The sequence below is a fragment of the Meles meles genome, chromosome 3 (genome assembly GCF_922984935.1).
Source record: "Meles meles chromosome 3, mMelMel3.1 paternal haplotype, whole genome shotgun sequence".
Lineage (NCBI taxonomy): Eukaryota > Metazoa > Chordata > Mammalia > Carnivora > Mustelidae > Meles > Meles meles.
In genome coordinates this window covers 41924664-41946124 of record NC_060068.1, presented here as the reverse complement: position 1 = coordinate 41946124, position 21461 = coordinate 41924664, and the positions used below count along the sequence as shown (strand labels likewise).

Here is a 21461-nt window from a genome sequence, read left to right as displayed (position 1 = left end):
GTGAGGCCACTGTTTGCAAGCAGTGGACAAAGGGACACAGGACTGCAGTTATTGATGGTTTGGGAATACATGGAGTAAGACCCAGAATAGCCCCGGGCTTTCTGTCTGGAGGAACTTTCTAGAGCACAGGAAAGCGAAAGACCAACAGAGGACAGTAGTCTCTCTGAACTGAGGAAACACAGATTGGAGATATAAAGTACTAAGCTGACAGGAGGTCAGGTTTGGGATACCAGACGAAAGGGAGCTGAAGAGAAAAGCTGCCCCAAAATCTACATGAAGGTCTCCTTAATCTTTTGGTCAAATACTAAGCTCTATTCATTATGAGTGAGACTCAGCAAGGTCTGGAAGAGAAGAGCTGCTGGAGCCGGGGGCTAGCTGGACATTTCAGCATCTGTGATGAAACACAGAAGTCCAGCAAGAAGGGAATGTCTCTCCTGAAGACTTGGTACTCGGCTGACTCCCAGGAAGTCACTTACAAGTCCTAGAGAACAGCAAATACAGATTCACTCTAACAAAGCTTTTTAAAAGCCCCAAGGTAAGCATGGTTACCAGTAAGGTGATGCATGTAAGAATGAAAGTCAACACTTCCCAGAGAAAGACTACAGAAACTGACCACAAGAGAGCCTAGATGCTGGAATTAGTACTTAAGGTGTATGTGTATTTACATACATTCAGAGACCTCACTGTGCATAATAATGAAGAGATGGACATGCAAAGTAAAATATGTGGGGCCAATGAATGGGTTAATACAACTTGGACATAAGAGAAAAAGAAAAAGAAAAAGAAAAACAGACTCAAAGACCTGTGAGTCCAAATTAAGAGATATAATATAAATATAAATTGTGTCCCAGATAGAGAATGTCAAGCAGACAGAAAGAGTAGTTGAAAAAAATAATGGCTCAAACCCACCGTAATTTGGTAAAAATAAGTAAATACCAAGATGTAGGAAGGTCGGCAAATCCCAAAAATACTGTACCGAAAAAAAAGAACACTCATGAAAGAAATTGAAGAAGACACAAAAAGATGGAAGACTGTTCCATGCTCTTGGATTGGAAGAATAAACATTGTTAAAATGTCTATACTGCCTAGAGCAATCTATACTTTTAATGCCATTCCAATCAAAATTCCACCGGTATTTTTCAAAGAGCTGGAGCAAATAATCCTAAAATTTGTATGGAATCAGAAGAGACCCTGAATTGCTAAGGAAATGTTGAAAAACAAAAACAAAACTGGCGGCATCACGTTACCCGATTTCAAGCTTTACTACAAAGCTGTGATCACCAAGACAGCGTGGTACTGGCATAAAAACAGAAACATAGACCAGTGGAACAGAGTGGAGAGCCCAGATATGGACCCTCAACTCTATGGTGAAATAATCTTCGACAAAACAGGAAAAAATAAACATTCGGGTACACGTGACCCTTCGGATCACTATGTTTGTATCTTTAGGGTAAATACCCAGTAGTGCAATTGCGATTCACAGACCTGTACCCCTGGGGATGGAAATACATTATATGTTTATTAAAAAAAAAAAAATTTGGAAGGGGAGGCGAACCATGGGAGACTATGGACTCTGAAAAACAACCTGAGGGTTTTGAAGGGTCAGGGGTGGGAGGTTGGGGGAACAGGTGGTGGGTAATGGGGAAGGCACGTTTTGCATGGAGCACTGGGTGTTGTGCAAAAAGAATGAATACTGTTACGCTGAAAAAATAAATAAAATGGAAAAAAAAAACAGGAAAAAATATTCAATGGAAAAAAGACAGTATCTTCAATAAATGGTGCTTGGAAAACTGGACAGCGATATGTAGAAGAATGAAACTCGACCATTCTCTTACACCATACACAAAGATAAACTCGAAATGGATAAAAGACCTCAACGTGAGACAGGAATCTATCAAAATCCTAGAGGAGAACATAGGCAGTAACCTCTTCGATATCAGCCACAGCAACTTCTTTCAAGATATGTCTCCAAAGACCAAGGAAACAAAAGCAAAAATGAACTTTTGGGACTTCATCAAGATCAAAAGCTTCTGCACAGCAAAGGAAACAGTCAACAAAACAAAAAGGCAACCCACGGAATGGGAGAAGATATTTGCAAATGACAGTACAGACAAAAGGTTGATATCCAGGATCTATAAAGAACTTCTCAAACTCAACACACACGAAACAGATAATCATATCAAAAAATGGGCAGAAGATATGAACAGACACTTCTCAAACGAAGACATACAAATGGCTATCAGACACATGAAAAAATGTTCATCATCACTAGCCATCAGGGAGATTCAAATTAAAACCACATTGAGATACCACCTGACACCAGTTAGAATGGCCAAAATTAGCAAGACAGGAAACAACGTGTGTTGGAGAGGATGTGGAGAAAGGGGAACCCTCTTACACTGTTGGTGGGAATGCAAGTTAGTGCAGCCACTTTGGAGAACAGTGTGGAGATTCCTGAAGAATTTAAGAATAGAGCTTCCCTATGACCCTGCAATTGCACTGCTGGGTATTTACCCCAAAGATACAGATGTAGTGAAAAGAAGGGCCATCTGTACCCCAATGTTTATTGCAGCAATGGCTACGGTCGCCAAACTGTGGAAAGAACCAAGATGTCCTTCAGCGGACGAATGGATAAGGAAGATGTGGTACATATACACAATGGAGCATTATGCCTCCATCAGAAAGGATGAATACCCAACTTTTGAAGCAACATGGACGGGACTGGAAGAGATTATGCTGAGCAAAATAAGTCAAGCAGAGAGAGTCAAGTATCATATGGTCTCACTTATTTGTGGAGCATAACAAATAACATGGAGGACATGGGGAGATGGAGAGGAGAGGGAGTTGAGGGAAACTGGAAGGGGAGATGAACCATGAGAGACTATGGATTCTGAAAAACAACCAGAGGGTTTTGAAGGGGCGGGGGGGGTGGGAGGTTGAGGAACCAGGTGGTGGGTAATAGGGAGGGCACGTACTGCATGGAGCACTGGGTGTGATGCCAAAACAATGAACACTGTTATGCTGTAAATAAACAAATAAAAAAAATAATTAGGAAAAAAAAAACACACATCTGGATACATCATAACCTAATAGCTGAAAGTCATAACTCAAGAGGAAATAATGAAAGCAGGAAGAAAAACAACATACATGTAACATATGAGAATGGGATAAATGACCACTGACTTCTCATCAGACAGTATAAACTAAAAAGAACATAATCTTAAAAGTTAAAAAGAAATTGTCAAATTGGAACTTTAAATCAAATGAAAATATTCTTCAAATATGAATATGACATAAAAACACTTCTGGATTAAAAAAAAAAGAAGAAGCAAATTCATGTTATTCAAACTGAAAGAAAGTGACCAACATGACAACTTCAGTACACAGGAAGGAACAAAGAACATAAGAAATATAAACATGTGGATAAATACAAAAGACTACATTTTTGTTCTATTTCTTTAAAATACATGTAAATGTATAAAACAACAGTTTTAAGACTTTATCAAGTATGTTTGACAATGAAGACCATGAGGAATGCCAAAAACAAACAAACAAAAAAAAACAGTTCTAAATATATAAAACCACTGTTGAACGAGCAATCTGTAAAAGATGACTACTAGAAGTCATTTAAAAATCAACTTACGAATCTTACACTCCGAGCTTTCTTTTTTTTTTTAAGATTTTATTTATTTATTTATTTGACAGACAGATCACAAGTAGGCAGAGAGGCACAGAGACAGGAAGGGAAAGCAGGCTCCCTGCCAAACAGAGAGCCAGATGCGGGGCTCGATCCCAGGACCCTGGGATCATAACCTGAGCCAAAAGCAGGCGCCTGGGTGGCTCGGTGGGTTGGGCCGCTGCCTTCGGCTCGGGTCGTGATCTCGGGGTCCTGGGATCGAGCCCCGCATCGGGCTCTCTGCTCAGCGGGAGGCCTGCTTCCTCCTCTCTCTCTCTGCCTGCCTCTCTGCCTGCTTGTGATCTCTCTCTGTGTGTCAAATAAATAAATAAAATCTTTAAAAAAAAAAAAAAAAAAAAAAAAAGCAGAGGCTTTAACCCACTGAGCCACTCAGGCGCCCCCAGGCATTCTTTAAACAAGTAGGTTGGTCTTTAAACAAGTATGTATTAAATGCCCACTTTGTGCCATGATTGTTCCAGGGGCTAGGAATGCAGAAACAGAGAAGAGAATGAGAAAAGATTGTGGAGGAAGGGTACCAGGTGAAGGAGAAAGATAGAGAGAATGTCTGGTAGTAAGTTCTATGAAGATAAAGAAGCAGGGCGCCTGGGGGGGGGGGGGGGCTCATTAGGTTAAGCAGTGGACTTCCGATTTTGGCTCAGGTCCTCATCTCAGAGTCGTGAGATCAAGTCCCGCGCCGGGCTCTGTGCTCAGTGTTGTGTCTGCTTTAGACACTCTCTCCCTCTGCCCTTCCCCCCCAACTCTTTCTTGCTCTCCTCTAAATAAATAAATTTTTAAAAATAAAAAAGAAGCAAGAGGGTGAGAGAGGGCTCAGAGTCAAGAGGAAGGGGATCATTATCTTAAATATCAAAAGAGCCCTCTCTTGGACAGTGACATGTGGAGAAAGATCCAAAGATGGTGAAGAATAAAACCAGGTGAATAACGGAGAGAAAAAAGAAACTCCAGGCAGAATGAGAACAAAAGTAAAAATGTCCTCAGGCAGGGATTTGTCTGGTGTGTTCTATAAACAATAAACAGACCAGAGTAATTGGAGTATTGTCAGTAAGAGGCCAAAGGGTGGAAACTGAAACAGATATATAGAGGGAAGCCCACTTTTTAGACCACTGGAAGAACTTTAACTTTTGTTATCTTACTATCCATTGCTTTTGTTATCTTACTATCCATTACTTTGGGGGTAAATTTTTATCAAATTAGGACACAGCAAAATGAAAACTTAGATAGTTATGCAAAAATTCCCTACACATTTATAGTGGGCATAGTCACGGTGAATTCTGAGATAATTTGATCTGTTTCTACTCTTTGAAAATTACTCTTGGGTACAGGTGGCTCAGTTGGCTAGGCAACTGCCTTTGGCTCAGGTCATGGTCCTGGAGTCCTAGGATCTAGTCCTGCATCAGGCTCCCTGCTCAGCTCTCCTTTCATGCTCTCTCTCTCCCATTCTCTCTCTCTCTCTCAAATAAATAAATAAAACCTTAAAAAAAAAAAAAAAGAAAATGACTCTTATGTTGAGAAGAGAACATGATGGGAGGAGGCTGACTATGGTGATCAGTGAAAAGACTGCTGTTACAATCCAGGTGAAAGGTAATGGGGATTTGGATAATGATCACCCAAGTACTAAGAAGCAATTAGTTTCAGAATATATTTTTAAGGTAGAGCCTACAATATAAGCAAATGGATTTTCAGTAGAATGACAGGGAAAAAAGGAATCAAGGATATCTAAGGTTATAATCTACCCAATTGGAAGTAGAGATTTACCATCAAATGAACTGAGGAAGAATGTGGGAAACCTTGGTTTATGGGGTAAGACTGCAAACATTTTTTGGACAAGTCTGATGTTAGTGTACATAACAGTGAGACTGAAATTTGGCAGCTGGTGGCATATAATTGATAGTCAAAACTTTAAGATTGAATGAGATCACTAAGCAATGGTTGGAAAGTGAGGGAGGTGGAGGTACAAAGAAAGGGAGTAAGAAGTGAAGAAGAACTAAAAACTGAGCCTTAGAGCAGTTTCAAACCGCAGACCAGTCATAAAAGGAGGCAGCTATTAACTTTTCAGTAAGTCAGAAATATACAATTAAGAATGAATTATGGGTAAGAAATGGAAGAAGTTGTACACCAAATTCCCTCAACAGTTATGAGACACAGACATGAGATAAGAAAACAAATCTAACTTTTTGAATATGATGCTGTGATTTTAAGGAAATTCTCAGAAAATCTCAAATCGGCTGGCATCCCACAATATAGAATTTCAGAGTTTACTTCAATTCAAGAGTTCTTTATGTTGTGTCTGCTAAATAAAAGTCAGAGAAATGTGCTGAGTGAAGGATCAGGTTGACTGTCCCTGTACCTATGAAGTTGATTCGCAAACAAAAGAAGTAAGAGTTCTATCTAGAAGTCTACATTAAATTGATTAACTCAGTATGTGAACAGTGATCAGCAGATGAATATATTGTTAGAGGGAGGTTGAATCCCTTTTAATTCAATGATTAAAATGTATCTAACTTGGAAAAAAAAAGGAAGGAAAGGACAGACTGACTTAAAAAGATTCCATGGTGCCAATGACTTCAACCTCAAGCACCATTCTAAGAATCTAGTCTCTGTTATAGCTTTTCTCCTTTCTGTTGAGGGTTTGCTTATAGACGAATGTTCACCTGGGGCTTCCTGCAACTCCAGGTTTTTATCTTCCTTGATTAAATTCCAGAAGAAAAGAAGAATCTTTTCCCCAAAAGTTCTAACTAGTACTCTGGGCCTGAGTCTGATGGGTTTTGATTAGGTTGTACTGGTATATATGAAGGGATCATTATGGCTGGGTGGGAGATGGAAGGACATGGAGTGTGCTGCTAGGGTTAACCAGATGCCACAAGTACATGAGCTAAGGGTAGGAAGGGAATGGTTTCCAAAAAATCCAAATATTCTTACGAGAAGAGAAAATACATGTGCTAAACAGAGCCCCCCAAACCCCAAAAATATACAAAACATATGTATACACAAAATACATAATATGTAAATATATATTATATGTGAGTTATTGTCTGCATGTGAGCAGTTAAAGAAGACATCAGGGAAGTTGTATGATTTCAGGTGGGACCTTTTGAGTTTAGGTAAAGGCACCTAGAATAAAGAAGACATTACAGATTGAAAGTACGACAAAGCAGAGGGATAATGTCAAAAAGACTGAAAGAATGCTCAAAAAGAATCAAGACACAAGTTTGACAAAGGGACTTATATATGGAGAGGGAGGATGGAAGGGAGGGAGGGAGGAGGCAGGGGAGGGGGGAAACAAGACAGCTCCTGCGAAATCCTGCTAAAGAGCCCTAAAAGCCAGGGTAGAGAGCTGACACTTCAACTGTTAAGGGGAATCCCTAGCCATTTGGGGAGAACGGGCTGTATTATTTAAAATGCATTTGCAACCAATTACAGAATACCCAATTAATAGCTGTTTATGCTAAAGACTATTTATTGTTTACTACGAGTCCAGAGGTAGGCATTTCCAAGCCTTAAGTTGTTAACATCCTCTACTGTGATCTCTTTGAGGGACATGTGGCTACATGCCCGCCCTAGAGCAATTGCCAGCAAAGGAAAACAGTCTGCAGTATTAGACTAAACCTATTGTGATTTAGGCTCTGCATTGGGCATTTTGCTACTGTTACTCAATCACGGTTTTACTGGTTAAATGGGGGGGGGGGGCACTGGTTACTGAGTATATAACCAATAGAACTAATGGAAGGTATCCTGTTCCGAAAAACAACATTAATCTGGAATTTGTGTACAGAATGATGAAGTAGTGAGTTACAAAGGGAGTGACGGACAGCATATATAGACGCAGGGCATCAACCAGAGCACAGCCACTAGGAAACTGGCCCCAGCAGTAAAGGAGGTAACCTTGGAGGACATAAACCACCATCTAATGTGAAGTTATAAAAAAGAGAGAGAAACAGTGATCCTGTTGGGTCAGTACTCTGCATTACCAGATTGTTTAATTGCTTTAATTTCCTCATATCCCCAGGAGACCACTTAAAATTGTCCCATGTGTCTCCCAATTTAATTTCTATTGAATACTCTTAAACCTCCTTCCTATACTCTTCACCTACCCTCCAGCTTTTCTGGCAAAGGAATCCTGGCAGTCTTATTGCCATCTTTTACTTATTAAAATTTCTTCACTTGCACCAGCTTAATTCAACAGTCAGCCCTTGGCAGTCTGCCACATGGGTTATTCCTTTTGGCTGGGGTTTTCAATTCCTTCTTTAAAAGAAGTTAATACCCACTGGGCAATACGGAGATTTCAAGCAGCAAATGGCAGAACAAGGGCAAAAACACAGGGTTACAAACATTATTAATTTCCCTAGAAGGTAAAAGTAGCAAGCAAAGTAAACACAGATAACAATCTCTCCACTGCATTCTGATTCCAACATCACATATATATTTTTTTCATCTATGATTATAGCTGTGCCTAGATCCTATCTGCCTATTGTCAACCCACAGAGCTACACTGCAGAGAACATCACTCAAACAAGATCCTAGAAATTGGATTTCTAATCCAATGAGAGTTAAGTCTCCTGGAACCAGTTCTCGCTGATTTGTCCAAAGTCTGGATTATATGTCTACACTACAGCATAATCAACCCATTTATCTTTCTTAAATCTTATTTATTTGAGAGAGAGTGAGCACGAGAAGAGGAAGGGGCAGAGGGAGATGTAAACTCCCCGCTGAGCAAGAAGCCCCATGCGGGACTCAATCCCTGGACCCTGGGATCATGACCTGAGCCAAAGGCAGACGCTTAACCAACTGAGCCACCCAAGGAGCTCAACCCATTTAGCTTTCAAATGATTCTGCATGCGGCGAAATATAGTTTCCTAAAACAAATGTCATCTTTGACCAAAACTTGATTAATAGAAGTAATCAGGTTTCACTATCAAGTTTATTGAACATGTCATTTATAGGCACAAGCCATAGCTGATATTGCAGGTGTAGCAAAAATAACTTTCAATAATCAGAAATTAACAACCAGATTAAAACATGCAAGGCTAGGGGTCCCCTGGGTGGCTCAGAGCATTAAAGCCTCTGCCTTCGGCTCAGGTCATAATCCCAGAGTCCTGGGATTGAGTCCCGCATAGGGCTCTCTCCTTAGTGGGGAGCCTGCTTCCGCCTCTCTCTCTCTCTCTGCCTGCCTCTCTGCCTACTTGTGATCTCTCTCTGTCGAAAAAAAACAAAACAAAAACAAAAACAAACAAACATGCAAGGCTAGCAGTCACATTACCATTAATTGTAACCTACATTTCTCGGTTGATAATATTAAGTGCTCCCTCATTCTCCAAATTTGTAGACATTGCTGCTATAAACATTCTGGTGCACGTGCCCCTTCGGATCACTATGTTTGTATCTTTAGGGTAAATACCCAGTAGTGCAATTGCTGGGTCTTAGGGTAGTTCTATTTTCAACATTGTGAGGAACCTCCATGCTGTTTTCCAGAGTGGTTGCACCAGCTTGCATTCCCACCAACAGTGTAGGAGGGTTCCCCTTTCTCCGCATCCTCGCCAGCATCTGTCATTTCCTGACTTGTGAATTTTAGACATTCTGACTGGTGTGAGGTGATATCTCATTGTGGTTTTGATTTGTATTTCCCTGATGCCGAGTGACGTGGAGCACTTTTTCATGTGTCTGTTGACCATCTGGATGTCTTCTTTGCAGAAATGTCTGTTTTGTCCTCTGCCCATTTCTTGATAGGATTGTTTGTTCTTTGGGTGTTGAGTTTGCTAAGTTCCTTATAGATTTTGGATACTAGCCCTTTATCTGATATGTCGTTTGCAAATGTGGTATATATACACAATGGAATATTATACAGCCATCAAAAGAAATGAAATCTTGCCATTTGCGACGACGTGGATGGAACTAGAGGGTATCATGCTTAGTAAAATAAGTCAATCAGAGAAAGACAACTATCATATGATCTCCCTGATATGAGGACATGGAGAAGCAACATGGGGAGTTAGGGGGACAGGAGAGGAATAAATGAAACAAGATGGGATTGGGAGGGAGACAAACCATAAATGACTCTTAATCTCACAAAACAAACTGGGGGTTGCTGGGGGGAGGTGGGGTTGGGAGAGCGGGAGGGGGTTATGGACATTGGGGAGGGTATATGCTATCGTGAGTGCTGTGAAATGTGTAAACCTGGCGATTCACAGACCTGTACCCCTAGGGATAAAAATACATTATATGTTTATAAAAAAAAAATTGGAGGGGGAGGCGAACCATAAGAGACTATGGACTCTGAAAAACAACCTGAGGGTTTTGAAGGGTCAGGGGTGGGAGGTTGGGGGAACAGGTGGTGGGTAATAGGGAGGGCACATTTTGCATGGAGCACTGGGTGTTGTGCAAAAACAATGAATACTGTTACGCTGAAAAAATTAATTAATTAAAAAAAACACTTAGGTTCACTGCTAAAGTCTCTTCTAGCCAGTTAAAAGTTAGGTATCACTGTTTCTATTTTTTATTTTCCTGATAGCACAAGAAATGATCTCTATAAAATTTATAACAATTATTAATTTAAGATAATAAAGTCTTACATAAAGATTGACTAACATACTTAATAATTTCCTTTATTATATGACTATATATATTTCATGATTTTAATTTTATTTACCATTTCACTCTAGGAATTGGAAGACTATGTCCTAAGTGGCTGCACTGATTAATTTTTCTGCCAATAAATGGAAACCAGAAGACATAGATTAAAATATATCTTATGTAGCCACTTCCAATCATATCCTGGGTTGAAATATTTGTCCTTTTTCTTTTGTCCTTTTTTTTTTTAAACAGTACTAATGACTCCTATAGGGCTTTATGTGTCATCAACAGGTTGGCAACCCACAGCTTTCATCTAGTTACCTTTTCCCAACTCCAATTAAAGTAGTTTTTGGGGGGGGGGTGTTCTTTTTTTAAGATTTTATTTATCTATTTGATAGACAGAGATTGCAACTAGTCAGAGAGGCAGTCAGGGAGAGAGAGGAAGCAGGCTCCCTGCTGAGCAGAGAGCCCGATGTGGGGCTCGATCCCAGGATCCTGGGATCATGACCTGAGCTGAAGGCAGAGGCTTTAACCCACTGAGCCACCCAGGCACCCCCCAACTCCAATTAAAATACAAAAATATACATAGTATACAAATTAAAAAGCTCTTCATGCCAACAAGAAATACCTATTTCTAAATACACAGCACCAAGTCTAAATATCTAACATTTACTAAAGGTTTTATCTTCCATTTCCCCCTTGTGGACAAAATACAAAATCTGCTGGCTTGTATCATCAAAACAGCTGCAAAACAATTCATTAGAACAACCAAATTCTTACTAAGCCATACTACCTTCTTACAGGGATATATTGATTCCTCCAGCAGTGTCCCTGGATGCCTAAACGTTATTCAAATTCTTTATATTGTGCATGTTTAAACAAAGGTATCTACCGGTCTAACCATTTCTTTCTTTTTTTTTTTTTTTTTAGATTTTATTTATTTATTTGACAGAGATCACAAATAGGCAGAGAGGCAGGCAGAGAGAGAGAGGAGGAAGCAGGCTCCCTGCTGAGCAGAGAGTCCGATGCGGGCCTCAATCCCAGAACCCTGAGATCATGAACTGAGCGAAGGCAGAGGCTTTGTTTAACCCACTGAGCCACCCAGGCGCCCCTAGTCCAACCATTTCGCATCAAAATTCACCAACCATTTCACTGCAGAAATTAGAAAGTAAAATGGAAGAGCAATAAAAGAATTAGCCATGTGACCTTGCAAGACTTACAGTAAAAGACAAAGTTTAAATAGAAAGGGACTTAGACCCTAAGAGACAGTTTATTCTTCCTCCCTATGCACCATGTTTTCTATTCTAGAAAAGGAGCCTCAACTTCAAAACTATAACCAAAATACTAAAATGAATTTAATGTTAAATAAAAAGAAATATGTTGCATTACTTCAGAACAACTCAGGACTCAGCAGAGAGCATGCACAAAAAAAGCATAATTCCATTCACATGGTTTATTCATAGAAGATGCATTTATGGTGCAACCACTACTGAAAAGTATGGAGGCCTGGGGAGAAGACACTGATGAGCAGGCATGATAATTGCTCTCAAAGGACTTCTAGCCTTGCCCTCAATTTTATAAAGACCCCTTTCATGCATTCTTAAAGTTCACAGTTTGAATTCCTTGAAGCACTAGGCAAAAAAGCTGCCTTTGTTGGTATAAAAATATTATTCTAGAAATAAAGAAATTAAAACGATTATTTTTAAAAATCACCTGTTTCCCCTTCTTGGGTGACCAGGGACTATGGAATCCGTTTATTGCTTCCTTTTGCAATTTCCAGCAGCCCCCAAAATCGTCCTCTCAGTTCTCATGCTATTTTTGTGATAGAGTTTTTTAAATTCCTACCTCAGATTCTCCGTATCGAATGTACTCCTCCCATGTTGCAGTCTCATGGCTCAAGACTGATTTGCTATACCTCTCCTTTAGAACAAGTTCCTGAAATTCAGAGGGCTCATGATCTTACACCAAAGAGCTGTCCACATACCTACCAGGCTGGAAGGCATTAGAATCACTTTTAGGAACTTGGTTTTTGTCACTTTCAAAATCATCTGATAGTTGGTTTTCAGAAGATCTATGTATCTCAACTTACATAAATTAGTAAGTTGAATAAGAGACTTCTGATGCCTAAATATCAGATTTGTGGTCCTTTTTATATAGAAAATTCAGTATTTCAGTGAAATGATAAACTACTTTATACAGAAAATTAAAAAACACGAAGTTCTTGTAAACAACTGAGTGGGATTTCAGTGGTAAGTAAAATTATTTTAAATTGCTCAGATTTATTTTCAGTCAGCTTCAGAATCATTAAAAAATCATAAGATATGCAAGTCCTGGGTTGGTCCAGCTGCTTAATTTTCTAGGATTATTTATAAATCGCTTTTGTTCAATAAGTAAAACTACCTCCCTTGCTCAATTTGCACAACCAGACACTTCCAAAATATTTCTGAAACCAGCAACTGTTTTCTCACTTGCTACTTGGCTTGTCTTCAAAACCTTATTTAACACTTGCAAGTAGCATGTCAGAAAGATCTGCTCCCCCATGTTTTAGTGGTTTGTTTTCCCATTGTCACAGCGTCTGATTTCCGGCAGATGCTATTTCTGCAAATAAGTTCCCAAGTGCGAAGTGCCTTCATCTCAGTCCTGCAACTCAAGCTCAAGGGCAGTGCCCCAGGCTCAAGGGCAGGAAATGGTTAAAAGGCAAAGGCCTGAGCAGCTGCTGCCAACAGGGACACATAATCTGGTCCAAGACACCACCTTAGAGACGTTTCTTTAATAGACTGAGAGATACTGAAAGAGTCACTCTCTTTGTGCCAAAAGCCACAGTGGTCTAAGACTGGTGGGCCAACTCCAGTAATTGTCAGAATCACGTAGGCAGCATTTTAAATCTAGAGATTCTTGGGCTCCATGCTCAGCAATTTTGTTTCGTAGTCTTGGGGGGAAAAAATCTCTATTTTTTATGAAGTTTCTCACTTAGGAAACTTTCTCTAATCTCCTGCTCAGGCAGGATCAGAATAAATGATAGAACCATGTATCCATACAAACTTCCTATATAAATACCTATTTTATTTAGTGTATTTACTTTTAGATATCATTTGTGTGTGTATATATATACACCCACACATATACATGCTTAGTTTCATGATCTTAATTACAGTTCATTTAATAACTATCTAGAAATAACTTTTTTAACTGACACTTTTGGTTGTCTTTATCATGTCCACGCTGAGGAGGAGTTCAGATATTCTTAACCAGAAATTCCTGAACTCAGTGGACCCAAACGATCAATATTCTCACCCAAGAGTAAGTAAATCGTAAGGCTACTGGGAGGTTAATTTTCTTCATGTGAAATTCAATTAATGAACCATGTGAGCTGTGACCATATGGAAAACACCCCTCATCAATCCTTCTATGGAGAGGAACTGCATTCCCAGGCAACTGTATTCGGCCATTTTGCAAAGTGGAAAGTGCCAACAGTTCCTTACCTTCTAAATTCATATGGATAATTGCCATAGCATCCAAGAGCAGGAAGAGCCAAAGTTGCATCTATGTGACAGGCAAACCTTCATACCCTAGAGGTTGGGTAAGTGGTGATTTAGCGCCCATACTCTAGACCTGGGTCCAATCCTTGTAATGTTACACAATTTTTATTTTGGTCCATGTTTTTAATCTCTCTTTGCTTTACTTTATCTGGTGAAATGGGGTAAATTTAATATCTCCCTCATTATTACCAAATCCATGATTCCTACTCCATTATTCAGAGGATCAGCAGACCAGCAGCAGAGGCACAACCTAGAGCATACCAGAAATGCAGCATCTCAGGCCCTGTGCCAGAATCTGGATTTTTAATAAAATTTTCACATGTGGCATGTGACGGTTTGAGAAGCACTGATTTAAGACACACAGGGATCTTAAAACTATAAGGAATTTACAAATTTGCTATTATTACTTAATTTAAATCTGAACATTCAATAATCAAAGCCAAGAACTAAAAACTCTGCCAATGGGTATACAGCCCTAGAAGCAGTGCCAAGTCCAATCTATGGAGGACCATCAGGACCAGGGGAGATCAGTTTCCACCAGAGAAGAATCTGTGTGGTTGATGAAAAACTCAGAACTCAGAAAGATGATGTAAGAAGAACTATAACAAGAATGTATCTCTAGGGGTGCCTGGGTGGCTCAGTGGGTTAACAGTCTGCCTTCAGCTCAGATCATGATCTCAGGGTCCTGGGATCATGCTCCCTGTTCAGCAGGGAGTCTGCTTGTCTCCCTCTCCCCCTGCTTCTCCCCACCACTCATGCTCTCTCTCTCTCATAAGTAAATAAAATCTGAAGAAGAAGAAGAAGAAGAAGAAGAAGAAGAAGAAAGAAGAAGAAGAAGAAAGAAGAAGAAGAAGAAGAAGAAGAAGAAGAAGAAGAAGAAGAAGAAGAAGAAGAAGAAGAAGAAGAAGAAGAAGAAAGAAGAAGAAGAAGAAAGAAGAAGAAGAAGAAGAAGAAGAAGAAGAAGAAGAAGAAGAAGAAGAAGAAGCAGAAGAGGCAGAAGCAGAAGAAGAAGAGGCAGAAGCAGAAGCAGAAGCAGAAGCAGAAGCAGAAAACGTATCTTTGATAAATTTTCCTCAAGTTTGTCTGGGAAGAAAGATAGAAAAGTCCTTACATAATCTCACTCTATTAAAGGTTTGATAATGCATGCACATAGAATAGAGAGAGGGTAAAAAATAAAAATAAAATCAGTGGTGTATGCTGCCTGAAGAGGTCAGAGAATGCAGGGGGCCCATGTCTGAACTGGGTTTTAAAGAAGGCATATTGACAAGCAAAAAGGCTTTTTGAGCTTTGGAAAATCTCAAATACAAATGCCTGAGATCTTGATCACATGATTGCTAGTGGATTGCCATCTACCTTGCATATGGATGGCAGTGGCTCTGTGTTTATAAAGAGTAAAGTCAGAAAAGGATGTTGAATGCTGCTAGATGCTGGGCCTCTCTCTGAGACACAGTTCTGGCAGGACTCTGTATTTATAGGCCCTCCATCCAGGCCTCCTGGAATTTGAAGCTTGTTCCCTTCATCAAATTAGGGAAAGTCTCTGCTATACTTTGTTCTAACATACCTTCTGACCTCTTTATCATTCCTCTTCTTCTGGGATCCCAATTATTCTAATATTGTTTCATCTTATGGTATCACTTATCTCTCAAGTTCTCCCCTCGTGGTCTAGTAGTTGTTTATCTCTTCTTTTCTCAGCTTCTTTATTCTCCATCATTTGGTCTTCTATATCACCAATTCTCTCTTCTGCCTTATTTATCCTAGCAGTTAGAGGCTCCATTTTTTATTGCACCTCATTAATAGCCTTTTTGATTTCAACTTTGTTAGATTTTACTTCTTTTATTTCACCACAAAGGGATTCTCTAGTATCTTCTATACTTTTTTAAAGCCCAGCTAGTATCTTTATAATTGTCATGTCATATAGTTCCAACTACTTATTAATGTCCATATTGATTAGGTCCGGGGCACTCAGTACTGCCTCTTGTCCTTTTCTTGAGGTGAGTTTTTCCATTTTCTCATTTTGTCCAGAGAAGAATAGATGAATGAGAGAACAAAATGCTAAAAAGGTAACAACGACCCCAGAAAAATATACACTTAACAAGCCAGAAGGAATCCAAAAATGGGGGAAAACAAAGGAAGGAAAAAAAAAAAGGAAAGATAAAACATTATCAGGCTGGTGAACAGAAAAGAGCCACATACTAGATTTTGGGTGTATTTTGTTCTGTTAGAAGAAACTACCTCCCAAAATTTTAAAGAAAGAAAAACTTATATATATACAAAAATAAGGGTAAATATGATGATGGCATCAAATATGATTGTAAAAATGAAAATTAAAAAAGATTTTTAAAAAAGAATTGGTAATATGTTGGGGCGCCTGGGTGGCTCAGTGGTTTAAGCCGCTGCCTTCGGCTCAGGTCATGATCTCGGGGTCCTGGGATCGAGTCCCGCATTGGGCTCTCTGCTCGGCAGGGAGCCTGCTTCCCTCTCACTCTCTCTGCCTGCCTCTCTGCCTACTTATGATCTCTCTGTCAAATAAATAAATAAAATCTTAAAAAAAAAAAGAATTGGTAATATGTTAATTAAAATAAGAAAGAAGAAAAATAGAAAAAGTAAAAATAAAGAAAATTTTAAAAATTAACTTTGAAAGACTAAAGAATCATGGGGGAAAAGCCATGAATTCTATGTGCTGTACTCCCCTAATGCTACAGTTTTGCAGTTCTCATTGATCTGGTGAACTTGGTCTTGGCTGGATGTTCTTGCTGATTTTCTGAGGGAGGGGCCTGTTGCGGTGATTCTCAAATGTCTTTGCGGGAGGCGGAACTGCCCCACCCCTGCCAGGGGCCAGGGTAAGAAATCTGCTGGGTTTGCTCTTGGGAGCTTTTGTTCCCTGAATGCTTTCCGTGCAGCTTTGGAGGATGGGAATGAAGATGGTAGCCTCCTAATGTCCAGCCCCAGAGGAGCCAAGAACCAGAGTCCCACTCTTCAACGAGCCTTCAGGAAAAAGCTGTTAATCACTCCCATCTCCCTGGTCTCCTGCCAAACTCCGTGCTTACCCAACCTGTGACTATGTGCTTCTATCTCTGGTGCATGGCCCATTTGGAGTCTCCAAACCCAGCAGATTCCTGTGGTACACTCCTGCAGTGGCTTCCTGCAGCATGCTCCAGGGGAGAAAGGGGTGTCTCCCTGGATCTGCCACTTGTTGGGTCCCTGCTGGAAGAATAGTGACCCAAGTGTGCTGCGGATCACAGTTTATGGAAACCCCAAGCTGAGAGCCCAGTCCTCAGCTCTGTCTTTGCTGCCGGCTTCCTAGCTCCGATACTTGGGAGCTCTACCACACTTAGACACCCCCCAGTCTTTCTGTGACCTCTAGGGTCCTGAGACCACACTGTCCCCAAGAGGGCTCCACCCCCGCTTAACCACTGGAGCCATGTCCCTCAGGAGAGCAAACTTCTAAAAGTTCTGATTTTGTGCTCTGCTGCTCTACTGCTTGCCATTAGCCAGCCCCTCCCCCTGCGGTCTTTCTGTGTATCACCTCGGATTCACTTCTCCACGTGTACTACCTTCCAGAAAGTGGTCGCTTTTCTGTTCATAGCATTACTGCAATTCTTTTCTTCAATTTCCTATTGAGTTTGTAAGTGTTCAGAATGGTCTGATAACTATCCAGCTGAATTCCTGGGACCAGACGATATTTAGGTCTCCTACACCTCCACCATCTTGCTCTGTTCTGGTTTTACATTTGATCCAAGTAAACTTAATTTAGATTTTAGTTTAAGATCCCAGAGGTAATCACTTTGACTTCTTTTTTCCAATATTCTACAATTCCACCCTGGGCTTCAGCCAGTTTATTGAAGGGGAATAATACTCTATCCTCAAATGAAAAAATTTCAAGATCTACCTTACCTCTCTAATACACAACAATATATTGGCTCAGCTGAATCCCTGAAATCACAGGCATGTGTGTGAATATTCATATGCTCACACACACAAAATGACACACAACCAGTCATATAAAAAATTGTTGTCAACCTAGTTAACACTTCTGGTTGGATACCTCTGAGTACACACTAGAGAAAATAAATTCCTACATGGTCCAGGCTCTTTGTTGTCCTACAGGGAATCAATAGTCAGGGATAAGAATGATTATACTTTCATTTCCCTCTATCTACAAATAATACTGTAAATTAAGACAGAGATAAAGTTAATATACATTAGTAGAATCACACTGTTTTTTTAATCAATAATCACTATTATGCCAAAAAAATAAAAGTGTGGTGGATTCATTTTGTAAATCATTCTAGAGTCATAATTCAAATCAAATCAATACCAGAAAGTTCACTTCCAAGATAGTTCAGTTTGAACTGTGATAGCACACATAACAGCTAAAATAATCTTGTTTTAACTGACTAGCATTAAATCATTTCCAATAGACATAGATTAAAAAACACTATAGGATCATAGGGGATTTATCTTTCTTGGACTCATTTCATCTAACATAATACACTCTAGGTCCACCCATGTTGTTGCTAATGGCAAGATCTCATTTTAATGGCTGAATAATATCTCATCACGTGTGTATGTGTGTGTATCACATTTTCTTTACTTATTCATTTACTGATGGACACTTGGGTTGCTTTTATACCTTGACCACTGTATATAATGCTGCAATAGATACTGGGGTACATGTGTCTTTTCAAATTATTATATTTTCCCTTTGGGTAAATACCCAGTAGTGCAATTACTGGCTCGTACGGTTTTCTATTTTTAATTTTTTTTTTAAGAAAATCTCCACCCTATTTTCTATAGTGGTTACACCAATTTACACATGTAGCATCTAAGAAAAGAAACAAAACAAAGAGTCAAACAAAAAACCTACAGGCTCTTAAATACAGAGAACAAACTGGTGGTTGCCAAAAGGGACGTGGTGGGGGACTGGTGAAGTAGGTTAAAGAGATTAAAAGAGATACCAATTCCAGTTATAACATAAGTAAATCATGGAGATGAAAAGTACAGCATAGGGAGTATATTGAATAATATTGTAATAACATTGTTTGGTGACAGAGGGTGACTCCACTTATCATGGCGAACACCGCGTAAAGAACTACTGAATCACTGCACTGTACATCTCCGACTAACAAATCATATGTCAACTATACTTCAATAATAAATATGTATGCACATACATACATCAAATAAAAACAAACAAGAACACTGTGGGTCCTGCCAGATGACAGAAAATTAACTTGTCCATTTGCAGAAAATGTTTCAGGCTTATTTGAATTGAACCAAACCTCTGACAATCAAATCAAGAACAATTTTTAGCTGTAGCTAGGAAGCTCTGAAAGAATTATTTTCTATCTAGTGTTTCCTTACTCCATTATATATGCTGATTTTTATCCTGAGGGAAAGCAAAACTAAGCATGGCAGTCTAGTCCTTCATCACGGTGTCAGAATTCCACTTGCCTCCTTCCTCTGTCATCCCACATAAGCAGAACTTTCCAGTCACCTTTAGGTGATGGCTTCTGTTATCCCAAGTCCTGGAAGAGTGGTGAGGTAGCAAGCACAAAATGTTTTCATGCACTGGACTTAACCACATTTACCTTCAAGGAAACGAAAATCACTGGAACTTCTACAGTATCTTTATTTCCCTTTGATACAGATATATAATCTTAGAGATAAACTGTTCTCTCCATTGTATACCAACCCCATGAAACGTCAGTACCACACCTAAGACTTCAACATAGTCCCAAGATTTAGTCATGCTGCTTTAGTTATGAACATTTTATGAAAAAAGTTAGCTTATTGTCAATCGGACCTTCCCACACAAGACCACAAAAATGTGTGAGTTTATTTCTGAGAAAATATTTAGCTTAGTTAGGGTTGGTTTGCTTGTATACCATAAAAGACATGAGAACATAAATCTTATTTTTGAAACAAGTGACCCATGATTTTTCCTTATCATGTTGTAATAATCTTTGCAGTTGAGTACGCTTAACTCACTTTTTCATGCTTTTCTTCTTTGTATCTTCCTATAGGTTATCAAAGTTAAAAAAGCAACTAAGAGAATGAAAGAAGAAATATCCAACTGACATATCAGATAAAGAGCTAGTACCCAAGATCTATAAAGAACTTATCAAACTCAACACCTAACGAAGAAAGAATCCAGTCAAGAAATGGGCAGAAGGGGCATCTGGGTGGCTCAGTGGGTTAAGCCTCAGCCTTCGGCTCAGGTCATGATCTCAGGGTCCTGGGATCAAGCCCCGCATCAGGCTCTCAGCTCAGCAGGGAGCCTGCTTCCCCCCCCCACCCGTCCCTCTGCCTGCATCTCTGCCTACATGTGATCTCTCTCTATGTCAAATAAATAAATAAAATCTTAAAAAAAAAAAAAAAAAAGAAATGGGAAGAAGACATGAACAGACATTTCTCCAAAGAAGACATCCAAATGGCCAACAAACACAGGAAAAAATGATCCATATCATTTAGCATCAGAGAAATACAAATCAAAACCACAATAAGAAACCACCTCACACCAGTCCAGAATGGCTAAAACTGACAAGTCAAGAAACAACAAATGTTGGCTTAGAAGCAGAGAGCGAGGAATGCTTCTGCACTGTAGGGAGGAATGTAAGCTGTTACAGACACTCTAGAGAACAGCATGCAGATTCCTCAAGAAGCTAAAAATGGAGCTACCCTATGACCCAGCAATGGCAGTACTGGGTATTTACTCCAAAGATACAAAGGTAGTGATCCGAAGGGGCACCTGCACCCCAATGTTCATAGCAGCAATGTCCACAATAGCCAAACAATGAAAAGAGCTCAGATGTCCACTGATAAATGAATGGATAAGGAAGATATGGAAGCCATCAGAAAGGATGAATACTTACTATTTATATCAACATGGATGGAACTGGAAGGTATTACGCTGAGTAAAATAAGTCAGTCAAAGAAGGACAATTATATGGTTTCACTCATATGTAGAATATAAAATACAGTGCAGAGGATCATAGGGTAAGGAAAGGAAAACTGAACAGTAAGTTACCAGAAAGGGACAAAATCCATGAGAGACTCTTAACTATAGGAAACAAACTGAGGGGTGCTGGAGGAGAGGTAGAGGGGGGATGGAGTAAATGGGTGATGGGTATTAAGGAGGTCACATGATGTGAAGAATTAGTGAACTCTACATCTGAAACTAATGATGTACTATATGTTGGGTAATGGAATTTAAATTTTTTTTTAAAATTCTGATTCTAATTTTCATAAATGGAGAAGAAATCTTGCCTGTTTTTCTCTTCTAAAAAATTATATAAAAGCCTAATTTCTAGGTCAAATGGCTGAAGCCCACGCACAAAATGCCCTATTGCCAGTGAGCCCATAATGGCAATGCAACCAGCTTATGCTCCTGAGTCAGCATGGAAGGGCCTGCTCTGGTGTCAGGCATGGTGCCTGGTCAGCAGCGACCTTCACCAGGATCAAGTGAGGTTCTATTCTCAAATGACAATGACATCAATCATACTCATGACCTGAGGTTTTTCTCCTCCACAAGGTAATTCATACACTCAAAAATGAGTATTTAATTATATAAACATTTAAAACAGTTTCACATCATCAAAAGGGATTCTGAAAGGACTACACACACGCGCGTGCACATACACACACACACACACATACAC

At 39.6% G+C, this 21461-nt stretch overlaps 1 long non-coding RNA gene across 1 annotated transcript in view; it reads left to right on the top strand.

Moving 5' to 3' along the window:
- Positions 1–19950, top strand: part of LOC123938041 — a 43505-nt gene extending 23555 nt beyond the window's left edge. Inside the window, exon 3 of the long non-coding RNA XR_006817662.1 lies at positions 19827–19950. This is a non-coding gene — a long non-coding RNA (uncharacterized LOC123938041). The remainder of the gene's footprint in view (positions 1–19826) is intronic.
- The last annotated feature ends 1511 nt before the right edge of the window (positions 19951–21461 follow it).